Here is a 24,513-nt window from a genome sequence, read left to right as displayed (position 1 = left end):
GCTTATTGAAGGGTCTTGGTTTTTTTTAATCTACCCATTTTATTGTCCTATGTCTTTTGATTGGAATGTTTAGTACATTCACATTCAGAGTGATTATTAAAAGATAGAAATTTAGTGCCATTGTGTTACCTGTGGAGTTGGTGTTTCTGGTGATGTTCTCTGTCCTTTCCAGTCTTTGTTACTTTTGTTCTCTTTTTCCCCCAAAGAGTCTCCCTTAATATTTCTTTTAGGGTTGGTTTAGTGGTCATGATCTCCTTTAGTTTTTGTTTTCTAGGAAACTATCTTTCCTTCTATTTTGAATGACAGCTTTGGTAGATAAAGTATTCTTGGCTCTGTATTTTTCTCATTCAGCATGTTGAATATATCCTGCCATTCCCTTCTGGCCTGCCAAGTTTCTGTGGACAGTTCTGCTGCAAACTTGATCTTGTAGGTTAGGGACATTTTTTCTGTTGCTGCTTTCAGGATTCTTTCCTTGTCTGTGTATTTTGTGAATTTGACTATGATATACTTTGTTGATGACTGGCTTTTGTTGAATTTAGTGAGAGTTCTCTGTGATTCTTGGATTTTGATGTTTGTGTCCTTCCTCAGATTAGGGAAGTTTTCAGCTATAATTAGCCAAAATAAACCTTCTGCCTTTTTTTCTGTCTCATCATTTTCAGTGTCTCCCATGATAGGAATGTTATTCTGTTTTAATAAGTTATTGAGTTGCATAAGTCTACCTTCATGATCTATTACCTTTGTTTTCCTCTTCAGCTTCATCATTTTCTGTAGTTTTATGTTCTGTATCATTGACTTGTTCCTCTGCTTTGTCCATCCTCATTGTCATGGCATCCATTCAGGTTTGCATCTTAGTTATAGAATTTTAAATTTCGGCCTGATTAGATTTTAGTTCTTTTATTTCTGTAGTAGGGGAACTCTACTGTCTTCTATGCTTCTTTCAAGCCCAGCTAGTATACTTATAGCTGTTTTCAGTTCTAGTTCAGGCATCTTACTTATATCTGTATTGATTAAATCCCTGGCCATCATTTCTTCCTGTTCTTTCTTTTGGGGTGAATTCCTCTGTCTTGTCATCTTGGGGGTCAAAAAACCTGAAAAATAAAAAAAAATAAAGGAAGCTAGATTCTGGGTGTGTTTTGGTTTGCTTGTTAAGAGAAGCGTGTTTAAAAAAAAGTAGAGATAAAAAATTACTAGGGGCACCTGGGTGGCTCAGTCAGTTAAGCTTCCAACTCTTGATTTCATCTCAGATAATGATCCTGTGGTCCATGGGTTTGAGCCCTGCATTGGGCTTTGTGCTGGCATCATGGAACCTGCTTGAGATTCTCTCTCTCTCTCTCTCTCTCTCTGCCCCTCACCCAAAATAAATAAATATTTAAAAAGTCCACAATTAAATAAATAAAATAAAAGATTCCTTTTTCTCTATCCAAAACAAAAATTAAAACTAAAACAAAAAAAACCCAAAGGAAGCTAGATCCTGTTTCTCCTAAAGATGAAGCTTTGCAGCATTCTGTGAACAGTAGATTTGGTACTTGTGAATGGTCTGTGTTGGTCTTCTAGGGGAGTGGCCTGCTGATTCTCAGGTAAACTTCCTCTAGTGGAGATGTGCCTACAGGGCACAGGTGGGTGGGGCTTGATGTAAGCCGGTTAGGTCTCCACTTGGTAGTGCTGTTTTTCTCTCACTGAGGTGGGTCACTGCTGGTGGGTGAGCCCATTTTCACCCCACTCTTTTGTCTCCCAGAGGGGAGCTCGTGCCCTCCACTCTTCAGGAAGACCTCACAGATGGGCAGGCAATTTTCTCTCCTGTGTCCCTGGCCTCTGTCAGATCCCTGCCTTCACCCTGTTTTAAGCTTGGCTCAGAAAAACAGTCACGTGACTGCCCAGCGGTTGGAAATTTATGGTAAATCGCAACACATAGCCAGGGGTTGCTGTCCACAGTCAGTGTCTTTCCTTCTGATGGTGAAGGGAACAGCTCAGTGGCTCCTGCAGGTCCTTTGCTCCCAGAGAAGCAATTTCACCTATACCAGATGCACACCTGGCCTGGGAACTGCTTCTCCCCTTGTGACCTAGGGAATTCTCAGACCATGCTGCCTGGTCCCAGGGACCTCCTTCCCCACCAGAGCACTACCAGGGATGATCCTGGTGGTGGCAATGACCTCTGGAACTTTATACACTCTGCGCTCTGCTGTTTATAAAAAACTGTTGGTATTTAAATCCTCTCTTTTTTCTCTGTCAGTGTTTTTGGGGAATAGTTTTCTTGTGTATTCCTCTGCATGTGTTTTCATTTTTTTTTCTCTTTTCACTCTTTCTCTTGTTCTTGTTCCTCTCTTTGTGATCAGGGCTCCCTCCTATCTGCCACAATCACTGCTCTTTTCTCCCCCAAATCAACTCTCCACAGCTCCTACCTTGCATGGGTCACTTTTTCTGCCTGTAGGGTTGCAGCTTTGTTCTCTAAGACCTCCGATCGATTTCTTGGGTGTTCAGAATGATTTGATATTTAGGTGTGTTTTGAGAGAGGAGGCAGGCTTAGGGTTGCTCTACTCCTCTGCCATTTTAACCCTCTCCCTGTTCTTTATGTATTTTGAATACTAACCCTTTCCTAGATGTGTTATTTGTAAATATCTTCTCCCATTCAGTAGGTTGTCTTTTTGTTTTGTTGATTGTTTCCTTCACTGTGCAGAAGCTTTTTATTTTGATGTAGTTTCAGTTTATTTTTGCTTTTGTTTCCCTTGCCTCAGGAGAGATATCTACAAAAGTGTTGCTGTGGCTGATGTCAGAGAAATTACTGCCTGTGCTCTCTTCTAGGATTTTTATGGTTTCAGGTCTCACATTTAGGTTTTTAATCCATGTTTAGTTTATTTTTGTGTATGATGTAAGAAAGTGCTCCAATTTCATTCTTTCGCACGTAGCTGTTCAGTTTTCCTAGCACCATTTGTGACTATCTTTTTCCCATTGCATATTCTTGCCTCGTTTGTTGAAAATTAATTGACCATATGGGGTGCCTGGGTGGCTCAGTCATTTTGGTGCTGGCTCTTGATCTCAGCTCAGGTCTTGCTCTTGGGATAGTGAATTCAAGCCCCATGTTGGGCTCCATGCTGGGCGTGGAGCCTAGTTAAAAAAAAAAAAGAAAATTAATTGACCATATAATTGTGGGTTTATGTCTGGACTGTCTGTTCTGTTCTATTGATTTGTTGTCTTTTTTTGTGCCGGTACCATACTGTTTTGTTTACTACAGCTTTGTAGTACATCTCAAAATCTGGGATTTTGATACCTCCAGTTTTGTTTGTCTATTTTAAGATTGTTTACTTGGCTTTTGTGGTTTCATGCAAATTTTAAGATTATTTTTTCTAGTTCTTTGAAAAATGGTGTTGGTATTTTGATGGGGATTGCATTAAATCTATATATTGCTTTGGGTAATATGGACATTTTAATAATATTGTTCTTCCACTCCATGAGCATTGAATATCTTTCCATTTGCTTGTGTCTTTTTCAGTTTCTTTCATCGATATTTTATAGTTTTGGAGTACAGAACTTTCACTTCCTTGTTTAAGTGTGTTCCTAAATATTTTATTATTTTTGGTGCATTTGTAAATGGGATTGTTTTCTCAATTTTATCTTTCTGCTACTTCATTATAGAATGATCCTTTTAAAACCTAATTGAGATCAAGATACTCCTCCATGTCTCCCCTCTGCATATGTTAATCCTTCAGTGTCTCCCTAGTTCTTGATTTCATGAACGGTGAGGTAATGACCTAAACTAAAATCAAGAGTTGGACACTTAACTGACTGAGCTACCCAAGGGCACTCAAACGTAACTAGTAATTCCTAACCGATATGGGCTCTCTTACATTTCTTGGCAACATCTCAGACAGCACCAAATCCTTTATGGTCGCTTTTAGTCATTAGAACAATGTTACATTCAGATGTGAACAAGTTCAGGCCAATTTAAACCCAAAATTTATGGTCTCATCCACTGTCAAGTTTCCTTCCCTTTCCCTGCCAAAGACAGGCTGAGGGACCTAGAGTGGAGAAAAGTGTGTGGTTTGCGTTTTCATTTTTTATCCTTCTCCTCACTATACTGCTCCTATTCTATCCAGAGTCCAGTGAAGAATGAAAGACTAAGGGTGGAGTCTGTCATTAACTGATTAGGTTGTAATCTGGTGGTACCTTCTCTGAGGCAGATACTCATGTACATGTTATACTCCCCTCCCCACAATTCAGGGACCTCTGAGATGCACAGAATCCTGATGTAGGTGAAATCTCCTTGAGTGACTTCTAGCAGGATGACCCACCTATAAGGTACCTTTGTGCTAGGATATTCTCATATTGGCAAGAGCCCTTTCATAATGTCTTGAAAGAGATGCTAGCTATAATGCTGCACAAAGAAAGACCTCCCACCTAAAGATAATTGTTAATACAGTTTATTTTATTGCTGTTATTCCTGTCTTGGGCTGTGATGCAATTAGGTAGAACCTAAGGAATGATTTGAATCTGTGGCCCCAACAGAGAAATGGAGATAGGTGGGACTCAGTCAGTCAATACAAGTTTCTAAACCTTAGTCTTCTTAACATTCAGGTGAACAAGTAAGTATATACACAGTTATTCCACCAGTAGTTAGCTGTGCGAAGTAGCAGTTAATTCATTTCTGGAACTCACCATCATCATCCATAAAGTGATGTGGTTGAAGTTTTAAGTTAATGTTTAGCTGTAGTATCCTGTGATTTCCTTTGATTCTCTGTATGTATGTATATTTCTTGGATACATCATGGAGATTGTGCATTGCAAGGTGTGTTAAGCTCCTGTGTTTAACTCTTTCTACGACATAGCAGTTCTAGCACTCTGAAGCATTGGTTTCAGAATCTATATTGAATTATTAATAAAATACCATTTGTGGAGAGCAAGGCTAGAACACAGGGGAGAGGCCAAGAAGCATGGAAATCTCAAATAGGGAATAGTCCATCCTTTTCTCTTCCAGTGACAGAGTGGCCACTAGAGATGATGAGAGGGGCTTGGTGGTATGTGCCAGGCATGCCTGCCATGGGTCTTGGAAAACAGAGGCTGTTCAGTAGATGGGGGAGATATATCTTCTTGACAAAGCTCCTGCCAGAAGAGAATGTACATAACTCAGCCCTGAGCCTTTCTATGAGCTCTGCCAAATCTGACAGGCAGGTAACAAAACACTGAAAAGAAAGTAATGTCAGCCCTGCCTAGCGATGGCCAATACCGCACCTTAATTACTCTACCTAGTGACAAAAGCTATTTATCAAGCTTGAAATAAAGTGGTTTTAAAGTCAGAAATTTATGTTCCAGCCAGTCAGGGGCTGTAATTTTCAGGGCATTGGCTTAAAGAGACATAAACTAAAATGAAAACAGATTAGAGAATTAAACAACTGTATATATGCACAATATCTCCATCAGTTTTTCTGGTTCTTCCTGATTTTTCTACCATGCCATTGCACCCATGTTTCTAGCCACTTACAACATTTCATTCCAGCCAAGATCCTACCCTGTAGCCAAAAGGATGGCACTCAGTTTTGATTCACTTACTCAACAACTACTTATTATATTTAATAAGTCTAGTTGAAGACTGTGAGGAGTCCTGGAGGAATTAATTCTTTTACTTAACAAACATTTATTGAGTGCCTACTATATGCCAGACATTGGCTGAGGGGCTAAGCATGGTGGTGGTGAACAAGACAGTAAAGACTTCTTCTCTCATAGAGCTCCCATATGTATAAACAAGAACACATATAAATAAATGAGGAAATATGGGTAGTGATAAATGATAGTGATTGGGGGAAGAATAAAAGATGCAAGAAGAAACGTGAAGATTGGGGAATAGAGAGTTCAAAGTGAAGGGAGCAATCCTTTACAAAAGGTCTAGAGCAGGAATAAATTTGGCTCATCTGAATGGGGGGGGGGGGAAGGTCAGTGTGACTAGAGTGGGAAAGAGTAGAAACAGATAAGATTATAGAAGTAGGTAGTGGCCAGATCAGAAAGGGCCTTGAGGGCCTTGTGAGCCAATATGAGGAGTGTGGATTTTATTCTAAGTATAGTGTGGGCCATTGGAGAGTTTTAAGCAGGAAGCAATGATGTGACCATACTTCATTGAAAATGAAGGAGTAGAAAAGAATTTTACAAAAAAAAGAGGCATTAATTACTTACTAGTTGAGTAATTAAATACACATTTATGAATTTCTCTATGTGCCAGGTGCTGATGACAGAAAAACTAGTAAGACACCCCTTGTCCTCAAGATGCTTACAGTCTATTGGTGACAGTCATGTGCATGAATAAGAACATGGCAGTGGACATTTGGGTTGCTTCCATACCTTGGATATTGTAAATAATGCTGCAGTAAACATAGGGGGGTATATATCTTTTTGAATCAGTATTTTCATTTTTTGGCAGGTAAATACCCAGTAGTGGAATTACTGGATTGTATAGTATTTCTATATGTATTTTTTTTGAGCAACTTCCATACTATTTTCCACAGTGGCTGTACCAATTTACATTCCCACTAATAGTGTATAAGGGTTCCTTTTTTTCTATATACTTGCCAATACTTCTTATTTATTGTCTTTGGCAGATGAATTAGTAAAGAAAATGTAAAACACACACACACACACACACACACACACACACACACACACATGCACGCACGCACACGGAATATTACTCAGCCATACAAAAGAATGAGATCTTGCCATTTTTTTATTTTTTATTTTTTTTATTATTTTTTTAATATATGAAATTTATTGTCAAATTGGTTTCCATACAACACCCAGTGCTCATCCCAAAAGACGCCCTCCTCAATACCCATCACCCACCCTCCCCTCCCTCCCACCCCCCATCAACCCTCAGTTTGTTCTCAGTTTTTAAGAGTCTCTTATGCTTTGGCTCTCTCCCACTCTAACCTCTTTTTTTTTTCCTTCCCCTCCCCCATGGGTTTCTGTTAAGTTTCTCATGATCCACATAAGAGTGAAAACATATGGTGTCTGTCTTTCTCTGTATGGCCTATTTCACTTAGCATCACACTCTCCAGTTCCATCCACGTTGCTACAAAGGGCCATATTTCATTCTTTCTCATTGCCATGTAGTACTCCATTGTGTATATAAACCACAATTTCTTTATCCATTCATCAGTTGATGGACATTTAGGCTCTTTCCATAATTTGGCTATTGTTGAGAGTGCTGCTATAAACATTGGGGTGCAAGTGCCCCTATGCATCAGCACTCCTGTATCCCTTGGGTAAATTCCTAGCAGTGCTTTTGCTGGGTCATAGGATAGGTCTATTTTTAATTTTTTGAGGAACATCCACACTGTTTTCCAGAGTGGCTGCACCAGTTTGCATTCCCACAAACAGTGCAAGAGGGTTCCCATTTCTCCTCATCCTCTCCAACATTTACAGTCTCCTGATTTGTTCATTTTGGCCACTCTGACTGGCGTGAGGTGATATCTGAGTGTGGTTTTGATTTGTATTTCCCTGATGAGGAGTGACGTTGAGCATCTTTTCATGTGCCTGTTGGGCATCTGGATGTCTTCTTTAGAGAAGTGTCTATTCATGTTTTCTGCCCATTTCTTCACTGGATTATTTGTTTTTTGGGTGTGGAGTTTGGTGAGCTCTTTATAGATTTTGGATACTAGCCCTTTGTCCGATATGTCGTTTGCAAATATCTTTTCCCATTCTGTTGGTTGCCTTCTAGTTTTGTTGATTGTTTCCTTTGCTGTGCAGAAGATTTTATCTTCATGAGGTCCCAATAGTTCATTTTTGCTTTTAATTCCCTTGCCTTTGGGGATGTGTCAAGTAAGAAATTGCTACGACTGAGGTCAGAGAGGTCTTTTCCTGCTTTCTCCTCTGGTGTTTGATGGTTTCCTGTCTCACATTCAGGTCCTGTATCCATTTTGAGTTTATTTTTGTGAATAGTGTAAGAAAGTGGTCTAGTTTCATTCTTCTGCATGTTGCTGTCCGGTTCTCCCAGCACCATTTGTTAAAGAGACTGTCTTTTTTCCATTGGATATTCTTTCCTGCTTTGTCAAAGATGAGTTGGACATACTTTTGTGGGTCTAGTTCTGGGGTTTCTATTCTATTCCATTGGTCTATGTGTCTGTTTTTGTGCCAATACCATGCTGTCTTGATGATTACAGCTTTGTAGTAGAGGCTAAAGTCTGGGATTGTGATGCCTCCTGCTTTGGTCTTCTTCAAAATTACTTTGGCTATTCGGGGCCTTTTGTGGTTCCATATGAATTTTAGGATTGCTTGTTCTAGCTTTGAGAGAATGCTGATGCAATTTTGATTGGGATTGCATTGAATGTGTAGATAGCTTTGGGTAGTATTGACATTTTAACAATATTTATTCTTCCAACCCATGAGCACGGGATGTTTTTCCATTTCTTTATATCTTCTTCAATTTCCTTCATAAGCTTTCTATAGTTTTCAGCATACAGAGATCTTGCCATTTGTGACAACATGGTGGACCTGGAAGGTATTATGTTAAGTGAAATAAGTCAGACAAAAAAAATACTGTATGATTTCACTTATATGTGGAATCTAAAAACCAGAACAAATGAGCGAAGAAATAGAAACAGGTTCATAAATACAGTGAACAAAATGGTGGTTGTTATAGGGGAGGTAGGTAGTGGAGAGCGATGAAATTAGGTGAAGGAGATTAAGAGGTATAAACTTGCAGTTGTATAATTAAGTCCTGGAGATGAAAAGTACAGCATAGGGAATATAGGCAATGATATTGTAATAACATTGTATGGTTACTACACTTACCATGGTGAGCGGAGTTAATATATACAGTTGTCAAATCACTATGTTGTATACCTGAAACTAATATAACATTGTATATCAAACTATTCTTCAGTGAAAACAACAATAACATGGCAGTAATGTACAGTGATGCCTTAGTGGACAAAGTCTTGTGCAGTCACTTCTGTTTATTAACAAACAGAATATGGCTTCTTAAAAGAGGCTCTCTGCATGTTAGTTTTTTAATATGAAAAGGCACCTACTACATTACAGACAAGGGATATGCCCCTAGGTCACCTCTCCCATGGGAAGTGCAAGTATTCTAAGAGGCCCAGTGGAACCACAAGGCACAAGACTGGGTTCTCTTCACTACGTGGCTGTGAGATGGGAGCAGACGTTACCAGGACTCTGGGCTTCGCTTCATCTGTAAGAGCTGAAACAATTGCTCTATAAAGTCTCCTCCAGCTCTGTTTCTGTACCTCAGAGGCTGCTTTGCCTTGATCATTCATTTTAAGCTCTGTTTTTGCCAGGATAATCCAGAAGACTAACTTTGAACTCTATTTAAGCAAAATGTTATCCATTCAAAAGAATTTCATTTTATTAGTAGACTTACACTGTAAAAATTGTACTCAGTTATGATTATTGTGTTTCAAGTTTCGTTAATATATTTTAGAAAGTTTTTCTCTCTTATATGTAAGTATTTCATATCCTTAGTTTGGGGTCATGGCCTGCGAAGACTGAAATATTTACTCTCAGGGTGATTCATATTTTAAGGCTAGAATACTGTGGAGCAGAGTGTTTCCTGGAATGAGATCCCTGAAACCCCATTCCTGCCAGATACTTAATGGAGAAGAGATTTCCATGGTCAAATAAAGACCCTGACAAGTCCTAAAGTAAGAAATAAACCAATTCGTGGCCATAGTCAAATGAAGAAACAAACCTGGGTCACTTTGTTTAACCCAGTGTTTCCATATGTGTTTGAAGTCATACCTTTTATTAGGTAACAACCCTTGGTTGAATTTTGAATACTGGTCATGAGCAGGTTCCCTCACACGCATTTCTGTGTGTTCTAAGAATGCACTCTTAATTTCAAGTTGCCTGCCTGTAATGTTAAGGAAGTCTATATTTATTTCAAATTATGTAGTCTTTCCCTTCTGGTGGACCAACTTTGCAGCAAATGGGGGAGCTACTCAGGCTGAAACAATGCTTATTTCTTCCAATCCTGAGAAATATTCCTTTTTAAGCCTCCATATTGTATGCCAGTTGGAGCAGAGCAGCCTCAGGATGAGGATATATAGATCTTTAGACAATGTAGAACATTTGAAATTGCTTTGCCTGGTTGTGGTGAGTGATTTGAACCAGTCATCTGCCTTCTCTTGCCTGGTTTATTCTGGATAACTCTTAACAGAGCACTGTCCAGCTTACTATGCTCCCTTGAGTTTCTCTGTAGGACAGCTACAACCAATGACAGCAACTTATAGTTCAGCCTGTGTTGTACAGGCCAGGCCTGTACCTGACTTCCACCTACCTTCACGTCAAGTACCACCATTTCAATATTAATAACCACCATTTCTTTTCATGAACCTCCTTGGTAGGTTTTGGCACTAGCCTTTGGCAGTGGTCAGTGAGTCACATGGAATGTATAGGGTCGTGCTCATCAAGAGGGCTTTATCAGCAGGTGTTCAACATCTGAGGCATAGACATTGGTTGAATGAATGAGTGAGTGAATAAATGCTGTTTAGCCCCAGACAGTTGTGTCCTGATGGGCAGGGACTGTGCAGTATAGGGGTTCTAGACAATCTTTGTGCACAGGATTCTATATATAAGAGAAGACAGGACAGAAAAGTTGAACAGGAATAGGTTTGAGTTCCAGACCTACCAATTAACCAAGGTATCACTTTGATCAAGTTCTTTACCTCTCGAGTGCTACTTTTTTTTTGTAAAATGGAGCAGTGATATCTATGTTGCTGCATTTATGTGATGATGAGGCTGCATAAAGGAATAGATGTGAAAGCTTTCAAGAATCTGGTATATGGCAAGCACTCAATGGAGCACAGCCGTAATTAAGAGATTATTAAGGATGGGAAGCATCATCAATCATTACCCTATACAGTCCCCTCATTCTACAGATTAGGAGACTTGGTTAGTATGGCACAGTTAGTGTGAGAGCACAGGTTTCCTTAGTCCTAGTTTAATGCTCTGTGTAGCACATTTCTCTTTCCAGTCATCCATTAACTGCTGATGGGAAAATCCTGATTCTAACCTTGCATATCCCTTGAAAATCCTGACTTTGCTTTGAGACTTAAAGGATGGGTGTCTGGCCTCTAGTGTGCATGAGTTGTACATTGTGACTTTTTAAGCACAAAGCTGAGAGAACATCGCCTTCCAGAAGGAATACATCTCTCCACTAGTGCCTCTCACATTGCCATGCTAGGACTTGGGAACACCAGGCTTACGGATGCCTCAGACACATGAGTGGGTGACCTGGCTTTGCATCAGGCCTTGGGGAAGGTGAAATTCCTTTGAACCAGTTGCTTCCTTCTTCTCTCTCTTTTTTTAATTCCAAGATTTTATTTAAATTCAAGTTAGTTAATATATAGTGTGGGGTGCCTAGGTGGCTCAGTTAGTAAAACTTCTGACTCTTGATTTTGGCGAAGGTCATGATCTCACTGTTTGTGAGATTGGGCCCTGTGTTGGGCTCTGCACTGGCAGCATGGAGCCTACTTGGGATTTTCACCTTACTTGAGATTCTCTGCTTCTCCCCTGGGCATATGCTCTCTCTCTCAAAATAAAGAAATAAACTTAAAATAATATATAGGGGCACTTGGGTGGCTCAGTCAGTTAAGTGTCTGACTTTGGCATAGGTCAAGATCTCACAGTTCATGAGTTCAAGACCCGTATCGGGCTCTGCTCTGACAGCTCAGAGCCTGGAGCCTGCTTCACATTCTGTGTTTCTCTCTGTCCCTCCCCCACTTGTGCGTTCACTTGCTCTTTCTCTCTCTCTCTCAACTGTAAACAAATAAACATTAAAAAATATAGTGTAGTACTGGTTTCAGGAGTAGAATTTAGTGATTCATTGCTCATCATAAGTGCCCTCCTTAATGCCCATCACCCATTTTGTCCATCCCTCCAACCACCTTACCCCAGAAACTTCCAGTTTGTTCTCTATGGTTAAGAGCTGCCTTCTTATAACACATCTGTCTAGAGTGGGTCTGGCTAGGGCTTGGTAGGGTGTACAAAGGAGCCACCTGAGTCAACTCAGATGAGTGGCAACATGTCAGGGAGGAGAGAAGTGGTGGCAACAGAAGGGAAGAGAATGACAAGAGCACTTGCCATAGACTGGAGCAAGCAACTTTTTTTTTTTCCCTCAAGACAACATTATTATACCTGGTATCTAGATTCATTTCCAGGTAGACCCATAAAAATCCCACTAAACATTATACAGCACTTCCTATTCTGGGTATTTATCCAAAGGAAACAAAAATTCTAACTCCAAAAGATGTCTGTACCCCCATGTTCATTGAAGCATTGTTTATTTATAATAGCCAAGACATGGAAGCAACCTAAGTGCCCATCAATAGATGAATGGATAAAGAAATGTAGTGTATATACACAATTGACTATTATATACAATGGAATATTATTCTGCCATAAAAAGAAGGAAACATTGTTTATGACAACATGGATGGACCTTGAGGACATTATGCTAAGTGAAATAAATTAGACAAATACTGTATGATCTCAATTATATGTGGAATCTGAAAAAACCCTAAAACTAAAATACCCTGAACTCACAGATACAAAAAACAGATTTATGGTTGCCAGAAGCAGGGGTAGGGGGTGAGGGAAATGGGTGAAGGTGGTCAAAAGGTACAAACTTCCAATTATAAAATATTAAATAAGTCCTAGAGATGTAATGTACAGCATGGTGACTGTAGTTAATAAATACCATATTGTGTATTTGAAAATTGTTAAGGGAGTAGATCTTAAAGATACTCATCATACACACAAATTTGTAACTTATGTGTGGTGATGGATGTTAACTAGAGTTACTGTGGTGATCACTTTTCAGTATATACAAATATCAAATCCTTATGTTGTATACCCGAAGCCAATATGATGTTATATGCCATTTATATCTAAATTAAAAATCCCATTTAGCACAGGGGCACCTGGATGGCTCAGTTAGTTAAGCATCCAACTCTTGATTTAAGCTCAGGTCATGATCTCACAGTTTGTGAATTTGAGCCCTGTGTCAGGCACTGCGCTGGCAGCATGATTCCTGCTTGGGATTCTCTCTCTCTCTTTCTCTCTGATGCTTGCTTTCTCTTTGTCTCAAAAATAAATAAATAAAGTAAAAAAAAAACCTATTAGGCACATACAGCATATGAACTGTAATACTCCAGAACTAATAGGGCTACCTGGGTTCCTGTGACCTGACCTGGTTATCTGCCAACTCCGCATTATCATATTATTAGCTTCCATTTATTATTTTACTATAAAAATATCAAAAAGTATATGAAAGAGTATAAAATAAGTCCTTTCCATTATAGTGTCTGAGAATATGTAATATTGGTCATTTCTCATATTTAAAAGATGCTTATTAGAATCCAGCTAATTCATTTCTAGAACTCTGGACTCCCTTGTTGGGAATGGCTGCACTAGATCATTATTCTGGAGTCTTGTGTTTCTGCTTTTGGCGACCGTATTCTCTGCACCCTGAGTTTCACTGTGCTTTCTTGTCCATTGATTACTCTCTGTGTCTTATAATGAAAGCACAGTGAAGACAATAGCACAGTGCTATTTATAATTTTCTTCCTGGAGCCATTTCAATTAAAAGTTAATTAAATGTCTTCACATCATAATTTTAAAGTATTCTTTCAGTAATAGTGAGATAGTATGAGAGCTGTAAGAATCCCCAGGTCTAAAATAAACTTATGCAAATACCTCTTCAAAATGCTGCTATATGTGTAGACAGCATTACTTAAACATGATTAGTACTTTTATGTCTTTCTTAATTTTATTAAAGTATTAAGAGAGTGAGCCTGTGATTAGGGGTATTCAGTTAAGGCATTCTTGAGGTGTTGGATTATAACATCGGAGTGAGCTGTTGACCCTTTTGTAGCCAGCTTTGCTTTAGAGCTGTGGTTCTCAAAGTTCTGGCGGCTACAGGGAGACACCTGAAGAACTAACAAAGAACACAAAGGCCTAGGCTCATTGGAGTAAGGATTGAGCCTTTTGTATTTTTATTAATTTTCCCACATGATTCTTACCCACCAAAGTGTGAGAAGCACTGCTTTAGAGCATTAAGGTGTTATAGTAGTTTCGGGTTGATTCTGGATATGATAAACTAGGAGGCAAATGTATTGTGCACTGCTTTAGGTATGATACTTTACTCCCAGCATTCCAAGAGTGTGAGTATATTGTTTACAAAGTAACTAAAATCATCAGGGGCCTCAAAAACTTCATGCCTAGGAACACCTCATGCACCCTTTAAAGTTGAGCTGTGGAATTCTGGAGTTCCATTAATAAGACTGCAAATGTGTGGATTTCCAGGTGATATATTGGCTTGTGCAAAGGCAGTTCTCTTATTTCCCTGCCAAATGTATCTCCTGATGTGGCAGCTCCTAAGTCTATTTTTCTGTCAAGGACCAGCGGTGGCTGTAGGTGGGAGAAGCCTGTGTGGACCACCCAGGGATAGAGCCTTCTCAAACCAAAGGCAGCAAGGGTTGCTAACCTATGGTCAGGAAGGATAGGGTTTCTGCAGGGTTTGACACTTTTAGGGCCACATCTTATTTCTGTTGTAGGAGAGAAAGATACACTTGGTTTTCCTAGTAATAGTAACTATTAGTGAGTACTAAGCACTGTTTCAAGTGCTTCATATGTAATGATTAATCATAAATTAATATGTAATAATTAATCACAAATCCTACTGACAGTTTATTATCCCCATATTACAGAAAAGGAAATGGAGATACAGAGAACTTGCCCATGGCCACCCCAGCTAGTTGTGGGAACTAAGATTCAACCTAGGCTGTCTGGCTCCAGAGTTTATCATTTTAGCTATTGTGCTCTGCTATCTCCCAATCTATTGGGATTTATGCCCCCCCTTCCATTATACTGGCCTAGGAATCATAAATGGGGGTGACACAGAGATGAGATACTTCAGGTGAAGCCCTGAATATAATTGAGGAGTCTGGTGACAGGCAAGACAACAGAGATCTCCTAGGATCCTTCCTTCACCTGAGCAACCAGGACTGGGGGTGGATGGGGTAGTGGTGGGGAGCATGTAGGTGGTATTCAAGGGAAAGTCTGAAATTTCTCCTTTCAGGCAGCATCCATTCTGATTGGGCAGTTCCATGGCATACCTGTCATTGAATGTTTTAAATATTGCTCTTGGATGTATGTACCTCCCTTGGAGAGCTTTAACTGGCTTGGTGATAGGCTCCTGAATTATCATGGACCTTCTTCTAGGTCAGGAGGAGAAGGCCAGTTGTTTACTGGGGCTTTTCAGTTGCTCCTGATACCTGGGAAACCCCTGGGTTACCAGGAGGAAATGGGCCAAAGGCAGGGGAGGTGTGATGAATAGGATAGGTAACATGATCCAGGGCAGGATTTCTAAAATTTGAGTAACCTAAGGGTTTCTTTTCAGAGAAAGATATTGTAGCATATTTTCGGGTTAAGTGACATTAACCACATTATGGTATTACTTAAATATGTCCAAACAGAAAACTAGTTACTTATTCCTTATATTTTTAGTTGTTGTACAGCTATAAAACCAAAACAATTTAGTAGAACCAAATAGAAACAAAATTACAGTAGAATAATATTCCATTTAATGGCATTGATTTGTGATGGATGCTGTTTTGCTGAAACAGCCACAACTTACCACGTGTATGTGGCATTGATACTACAGGTTCTTTGGACATTGTGGCCTCTACTTCCTGTGTCAGTTACCTGTCATCCTGCCAAGTATGTCTGGAGGCACAACTATCAGGCCTTTGTTTCTGTAGGGGCCTTGATGTCCTTTGGTTTCCACTAGGTGCAAAGATGTTATCAGTGAATTAGGTTGGCCTGTGCACAATTCCCTGGGGCCAAAGTGATCGCAAAACCAAGCTTGAGTACCAACACTGGATGGCACTTTTGGTGATAAAGAGATTGATTATACAGATGATAAAATGTGTACTTATTTTGATATTTTTGATATTGACTGGGGATTGCATTCCAGTGTAATGTAAGCTCTCATGAGAGCAAGGGCTTTTGTTTTGTACTGTGCTATTTCTTGGTGCTAAGAATAGTGATGGGGGTTGGGAGGGAAGGGAAAGTAGGTCATGGGCATTGAGGAGGACACCTCTTGGGATGAGGACTGGATGTTGTATGGAAACCAATTTGACAATAAATTTCATATTAAAAAAAGAGAAGAAAAGAAAAAGAAAAAAAAGAATAGTGCCAACAATGGCTCTGTCCAGTAGAAATATAATATAACCCATAAATATGAGCCACATATGTAATTTAATATTTTCTGGTACCTACATTTAAAAAAAACTGAAAAAGGAACAGGTGAAATTAACTTTAATAATATATTTTATTTAACCCAGTATATTAAAAATATTTCAACATGTGATCAATATAGAAATTATTAATGTGAGATTTTATGTTTTTGTTTTTGTGCTAAGTCTACAAAATTTGGTGCGTATTTTACATTTAAAGCACATCTTAAATTCAGACTGGCTACATTTCAAGTGCTCAATAGTCACATGTAATTAGCGGCTACTGTATTGGGCAGTGCAGGTATAGAAGATAATAGGCATTCAGTAAACATGTTTTAAAAAGAAGATTGCTGGATGACTTAAAAAAGAGCTTTTAGACCCTCAGGATACCGTTTTCAGGAATTCTGGTGCTTCCTCTTACATTACAGTGGGGGGAAGCAGAAGAAGAAGGGGCCCTAAGCTCTTTACCTCTCACTTGAATGAATATAGTATTCTCCTACCTGGTTTCCCTGTGTCCGGCCTTGCTCTTGTAATTGTTCACCTCAGGATAGCCAGAGTGCTTTTTCCTAAAATACAGAGCTACTCAAGTCACCCCCTTACTTAAAAGCCCTCTGGTGGTTCCTCTTCAACATTAAAATAAAGTCCAAATTCCTTAGCACAGATTATAGGCCCTTGGGCCTAGCCTTGCTCTCAGGGTATTCTCTCCCACTGTCCTCCTTGAACTCTCTGCCCCAGCCACACTGAGCTTGTTTCAATCCTTACACATGGCAAGCTGCCTTCACATTTGTGTCTTTGTACATGCCACTTCCTATGCCTGTGACAGTCCTTTCTCCACTCTTCATCCCCTCCCATTTCCTGGATAACTCCTACATATCCATCAGGTCCGGGTTAATGTGTCACTTCCTTAAGGAAGCTCCCCTTGAACTGCGTGCGCTGTTTGGCTTCTGATTCCTGATGCTGTGCACTGCACTCGTTGAATATTTTTCACTCTCATATCTCACACCAGATCCCCCTTTTTGGGAGCTATGCCCCCTATCCTTTGAGACGTGGGACAACGTAGGGAGGAAAAGGACCAATTTGGATCACGGAAGCCTGGCAGATTTTATTGTCACAAAGTGTGGCCAAGAGTATTAGGAGAAAAGGACCAGAATACATCCTACCTGATTTTAAAATGTGCATTATGGACAAGGCTTAAATAAATTGCAGAAATCCTTTTCCTCATGATAACACTTGATAATCCCTTCCCTTTCATCACTTCCATCAAGGACCCTTCTGTCCATGATCAGGGGCTTATTCTAGTTGAGATCAGACAGTCACTGTGTCCTTTCCACATTTAGGAGATGTTGGTTATTGGCAAACTTGTGACTTGTTGGTCCTTGAATATTGAGAGTTTTTCCCAGGTGCTCCCCCTCTTCAATTAAAATGACTCGCATAGTAATTATATTTAGTGTACATGTCAATTAGAACAGTGGTTCTGAACCAGAGGAGCATTTCAGAATCATTAGGGAGTTTTCCTAAAGTACGTTGTCCAGTATCCATCCTCCCCCAATTCACCTACAGACCTATGAATCAGAATCTCTTGGGGTGGGGCCAACGGTGAATAGGCTTCTCAGCCAACTCTGATGTTTCATCTCTGGTGAAGAATCACTGGGCTAGGATAAGAAAAAGGCAAAATAGTCTAAAACCAAAGCCATTGCAGATTATTATGATAGGTGCTTCTTTAATGAGGCACTTAGTCGCCCTAAGGGTGCTGATATTTCTGACTCTCAGAGCACAATCTGGAGAACTGTTAGCCAGGGCAGAAATGGGCAGCCAGTATGAAAGCCAAGAGATTTCCAAACCCAAGTGATCAGGCTTTATTTGTTCCTGTGCAGTTTATAATCTTAACTTTTTATTATTACATAGTTGCCAATTCAATTTTACAATGCAAATAAAAGTCTGGTATGTTATGATGCTTTGCATTTATTGTTTACAATATCTGTTAAGAGATGGAACAGTTTATTAAAAATTGTTCTTAAAGCACATTCAAATGCCTGTTGATAAGCAAGTTAACATAGTAAAATCTGATATTTTATCTTCTGTTGGCCATGAGGCTGTGGAGCTAAGGATAAAAAGTAATGCCCGTATCTTTGGGGCAGGGGTTGGGGGAGACACACAGTCCTGGCTATTAACAGTATTTTATATTTATTCAGTAGGTATGTATTGAGGGCCAGTGATGTGCCAGATCCTCTTTCTAAGCAGTGAAAAAAAATCTCAACCCTTCCCTATGGTGTACATTTTAGTGGAAGAGACAAAAATAAGTAAAATAAATATTTAAATTATATAGTACCACAGATGTTGTAATTGCTGTGGGGAACAAATAAAGCATTATTGTGTTTGGAGTGGTGATGGGCAGGAGTGGTGGTGGTGATATTTCAGCACAGACCTGAAGGAAGAAAGGGGTTGAACCATTCAAGTATCTGAAGATAAAGTGTTCTGCATGAAACAGTAAGTGCAAAGGCCCTGAGGCAGGCAGGAGCATGTTTGAAGTTTCTGTGGAATCATGAATCAGTGAGGGTAGCATGGAGTGGAGAGGGAAAGCATGGTAGGATGAGGTCAGGAGGTAACAAGGGGCCTGAGAGGGCATGGGAGGTTACGACAAGGAGTTTTGCTTTTTCTCTGAGTGAGACAAACAGCCACTATTGACTTTTGAGCTGAAGTATAGGAGACACAGTCAAAAAGATCATCCTGGTGGTAAGTGGAAACTATATAGGAACAAAAGTGAAGCAAGAATACCCTTTAGGAAGCTGTTGCAATATTCCAAGTGAATGGTAGAAGTGGCTTAGATGAGGGTAGCAGAAGCGGAGGTGGTGAGAAGGGATCAGCTTCTCAATACATTTTAGAGGTAGAGCAAGCAAGATTTGCTGGGTATGGGCTGTCTGTGAGAAGTAGAAGAGTCAATGATGAGGTGGGTTTCTGACCTGAGCTACTGAAGAGACGGAGTGGCAGTTAACTGGGATGGGGAAGATCTTGGGGAAGCAGGGCAGGGACAGTGCCAGAAGTTGAGGGATTTGTTTTAGATCAGTTTATAAAATTATAACAAGTGTTGGTTCCATTGCAGCATCCGAGATTGCACAGAGTTGCTGACTCTAAGGTCTTAACGCTTCTTGTCACCTCACTAGCTTAGGTCAAATGACAGCCTTTGTTGCTTATCTTTGTGTGGGAAAATAGTTAAGAATCTCCCCCCAAATTTTTTGATCTACCTTTATTCTTTAAAAAGAAAACTCTTGTTTGTCACATTTTCTCTATACCCTGTATGATTAATTTCTTAGCCCCTAATTTGGCACTCTCCTTTATGTCTCATTTCATCTTTCTTTTCAAAGTTCCTGCTTCTAAGGAGCTGAGGCAATCCCCCCCCCACCCCCCGCCTCCTCGCTCTTGAGGTAATTTCTCTCTTGAGTCATTGCCTTTTTAGAGTGGTCCTACCCAGCTTCCTAAGTTGTAAGAAACAGATCTACTCAATGTTATACTTAGTGATGAGAAATTCATTGTAAGGATTTTATAGGGAGAGGGGTTGGGGTGAGATTTTCTTTAACATGATTTATTTCTATATTTTTTGCCTGTGTATATCATAGAAGGAATAGCCATAAGACTGCAGTTGAATAAATTAACAAAATATAAATCTATGGGCTCATAGTGACACTAAAAATGATATAAAAATAAATCTCATTGGTCACCATTGAAGGTTGCTAGGCACCAACTCATTCTGAAAACAATAAAATGGTAAAGAAAAAGAATCAGCATTTTAAAAAATTCTGCCTTCCTTATAATGACTGTGTTTGAAGTTAACCACATGTTAAGTAGGGACAGTTTCTTTTAGAAGAATTTCAGCTAAAATGCAGAAGGAATTATACAGTCATAAAATAAATGTAGGATCTAGGCCATGTGTATCAATGTGTGGTAAAAACATTGAGTGAAAGGCAGGTGTAGAACTTCATGGTGGATAGATGGGGCTGGCAATACCAGAATCCACTGATTAGTCCATCTCAGCATTGCTCGAGGTCTAACGCTAGGTGATAGGTGTAGAGGGTTCAGTATATTTTATTTTTATGATGTTTGACACTTTTCTTAATGTGTTTTAAAAGACAAAATGTTTACACATACATAAAAATATTTTATTTTTAATTTAACTACAAATAGGATTATACTCAATAATACCGCTCTACATTTTCCTTTTTGCACTGAATTGACTTTTTGGGTTCAGTATTGCTTGACGAACTGGCTTCTAGACTTTCATAAAAGCGGCTTTGCTGAGGGTTTTTATTTATCAAGACTGGCAGTGAGTATAGGAGATCAAAAGATCAGGGACAGACCAGCACATTTTTTCCCCACATAGGCTTGCAAAGAGCACTCTGGCAAGGACCTCTTGAGTCCTCAGAGGTAAAAGGGGACCTTTAGATGAGCAGTGTTGGGGGAAATAAAAATATTCAAAACTGTTCTCTTTAGCAGAGAAAGGATGGATTCACAGACTGCTCATGATGCCATTTAGTGCATATAACCTTGGGAGCAGCTGGAGAGGAGGGCTGTTTTCTGATCTTGGGTCTGAAGCCCTCTCCTCAATATGTCCAGCTATGCTAGAGGCCAATCAGTTTAAACCCCTTTTCCCTGGGTTCTATCTCCAACCTCAGCAGTTCTTCCCAGGGAATTTGAATCTTTTGGTCTGGAGTCTGATATCCCAGAGGTTATTATATATGTGGTCAGATACAAGAGGCGAGGGCAGTAGATGGAAACCTAAAGAGGTAGCTCTCCTGGAAGATGTTCTGACAGATAAATGGGGAGAGCAGCCTGGTACGTGTGGAAAGAGCATGGACTTCAGAGTCAGGCCTGGGTTTAAACGGTTGTGTGTATGTGGGCAAATCATTTAATCACTCTGTGGTATTTTACTCTTCTTTAAAAATACTGACAAAAACCCCTCCTTCCTGTGGCTGTGGTAGGGCTCCATAACACCGTATTAACCAAGCCCACGACAGTACCTGGCATTGGCAGATGCTTTACAAATGCCCAGTCCCCATTTCTCCTTCCTAAGAGCAGGGCCACTAGGTGTATCAGAAACCGTGCTACAGAGATTGGAGCCAAAAGGATGAAAGTCAAGAATCATGGTTTGGTCATTGAGAAATAGGGCTATGTGGCCTAAAAGCTAGTTTCTGAGAGACTGGATCCAGAGCAAGCTTCTCGAGCTAAAGACCCTATTTCAGGGAAACTCAGCATTTCCCAACATCTCCGTGTATTGCTAGCTCAGTTGTGTCTAACTGTCATAGCCAGGATGCTCCAAAAAGACTGGGGCCTGGATGTCTCTTACTTGCCATGGTGTCTTATGGCACCTCACATGCCACGGGGACTTAATACCTCTCTGTACATGAGTGAATTAGTGTTTATGGAAGAAATTCTAGCAAATACAAATTGCAAAAAAGAAAAATCACCCCTAACCTAATCACCCATCCTTTCAGTCCCATTTGTTAAATTACGATGTACATTTATAATTTGTAAAACTGTGGCCATACAGTCTGCTTTGTGAAAATATATTATGAATGGTTTTCCTATAAAATGTTTTTAATGGCTGCATAGTATTTTTTGTGTATGTGTGTGTGTGTGTATATATGCCACATTTTTTGTAATGAACTAATCCCTTGCCTTTAGACATGTAGATAGTTTGTGCAGTATTTTGATGATATAAGCAGCATTGTGATGAACTTCCATGTAGCTAAATCCTTGATCAAATAACAGATTAGCTTCTCCATTTGAATACCAATTTTCTTTTACTCAGTATTTTGAGATAATTGTAGATTTGCATGTAGTTGTAAGAAATAATACAGAGAGATTCCTCAAACCCTTTACCAGTATCTACCAATGGTCAGATAACATATTGCATAACTGTGGGACAATATCATAATCAGGAAATTGCCACTGATACAACCCTTCAATGCCTATTTTTAGGTTTTTAGTTTGCTTTGGTCAGATGTTGTAGACATGCTTTGGGGAAGGTCTAGTTTTGCATTTTCAAGCATGTTTTTTCTTCTTCGATCAGCACCCTCCTCTGCTTTTCCCCTTCCTCAGCTGAGCTGTGTCTACTAGTTAGCCTACCCGGTTGGCAGTATTCCAGTGGTCTTTGCACAGGTGTGTGAGTTCTAGATTCACAGAATTCCAAGCACTAATGTTCTCCAGAGTCCCTGTGAGATAAGGTCAGAGAGTGTTTCTTCTGCTATGAAACTGTAGCCATCTGTTGGTTTCTACTCTTTAATACCAATGCAGATAGCATGCAGGGTATCAGAGCCGGCAGGCATAATAGATAAAGTCTGCTGCTGATCAGATTCACTAATTAAAACTGTGAGCCAGACGGTAAGGTTACATTTCCTTTGTTCTTCAGTTTGTAGAGTCACATTTTATGTGCATATGAAAGTGTGCCTATTAAATATTAACAGAATTTCACCTTATGCACAAATGAAATAAACACAAGTATTTCAAAGGAAAATATCAAGAATTGGGTAATCTCAGACTAGTCTAAGTGAAATGGTAGCTGTGTTTAACTTTTGCTTCACAGGAGTCTCACTTCAGCCCTGTAAATGGTGAAACCTACCATGGTTTGTCAGAACAGGAACTTCTATAGATGATGTTGGTTACTGTTGTGCCTTTATCTGAATATTCACTATTAGTATAATTAATTGTTTTTTTGTAATCATGAAATAATCACATAACATGTTTTCATTAAGGGCGGTATTGATATTGGTGCTAGTTGTAAAAATATGCCTGAAAACCAGTAACTGAAAAGGAATGTAGATATGATAAAGCACTGTTGAAACAAACTAATGCTTCAGTATACTGTGTTGTTAATTTCCAAGATAATACTTTATGAAATAGTATAGACAGTGCTGAGGAAATAAAAGACTGCATTACAGCAAAATATTGCTACAGTGTTGTAGATTTATGTGCCAGCATCTTCATACTTTGTATTTATTCCAATGGGAAAATTAGTTGTGAATTATGCAAGTTTTGATTTATACAAGGTCTTCAGTAATTTATCCTGAACATAAAATACATTCCCCTGTACTGGATTTACTTTGTACTTTCCCCATGATTCAAGTAGTGTGCACATTTAAGATGCACATTTAAGGTGGGAGTTTGAAACTTAGTCCTAGTGGAATTTATTTTTTATTTTTACAGATTATAAATGAGATTTTTAAGCCAGTTGCTTAAAATTCAAGAATATATTTCTCAAAGAAATAGTCATTAATAGGAACTCACATTTGTTGATTTCTTATTATGTGTGTGTCAGTGCTTCATATATTAGTTTTATTTTAATTTAGACCTTATAACAACTCTGGGGTCTGTCACCACCCTGAATTTGTAGAAGAGACTTCCCACAATTAGAGAGATGACGTCCAAGGCCCTACACCAAAGATGGGAGGGTCAGGATTCAGATTTATGTATGGTTACAAAACCTATGTTTCATCTAGGGGCTCATGGACTCCTGGGAAGTTAATAGGTGGGATTGGGTTCACTACCCCTAAAATTACAGGCAAAATTTTATTGGCCTGTGTGTTCATTGTTTTGAGCAGAAGGTCCATGGATTTCATGTAACATTCAAGGAGCTTGTTGATCCTTTCTAGTGTTATACACCTCAGAACTACACCAAAATCCCTCCTGAATGACCACACAGCCCTACCAAACCCTAACCATGTATCACCCATTGCAGTCAGTGATATTGGGTGTTAATTAAGCATTGATGTCTATATGAAAACATCTGACAGCATGCAGTACCTTTGGAAATAGGGTTTCTCTCTGCCCTAGGCTTCCTCTCAACAAGTTGAAGGGTGCAGTAAAATCTGTTAGCTGCAGATTGAAACTAATAATGACCCTTGCAACATTTTTTGCTCCCTGGGTTTCTAAGAGACTGGGGTCATTGTGTTGTCCTCAACATTGGGCATCCATTTGAATGTATACGATTATGCAAACAAAAAGCCATCTTATTTCCTATAGCTTTTCATTTGTTTGTCTCTTGAAGATGTTTTTCACATACCATGTTGCCTTAAAATGATTATGTTCATGCTTCCTCTCCCCATTCAAATTAGAAGGATTCTGAAAGCAGGCACCACATTTTGTTTATCTTAGGGTTCCCCGAATGCCCAGGATCATGTGTGACAAGGAGAAAAAAAACACTAAAGTATCAGATTCACAGCAGTCTTTCTCTCCAGGTCCTACTTAGTGTGGAGTCCTCTTTGTTGCTGCTGTGGCTCCTGGC

This window comes from Panthera onca, chromosome C2, assembly GCF_046562875.1.
Source record: "Panthera onca isolate mPanOnc1 chromosome C2, mPanOnc1 haplotype 2, whole genome shotgun sequence".
In the NCBI taxonomy this organism is placed as follows: domain Eukaryota; kingdom Metazoa; phylum Chordata; class Mammalia; order Carnivora; family Felidae; genus Panthera; species Panthera onca.
Note: the sequence above shows the minus strand (reverse complement) of the source record.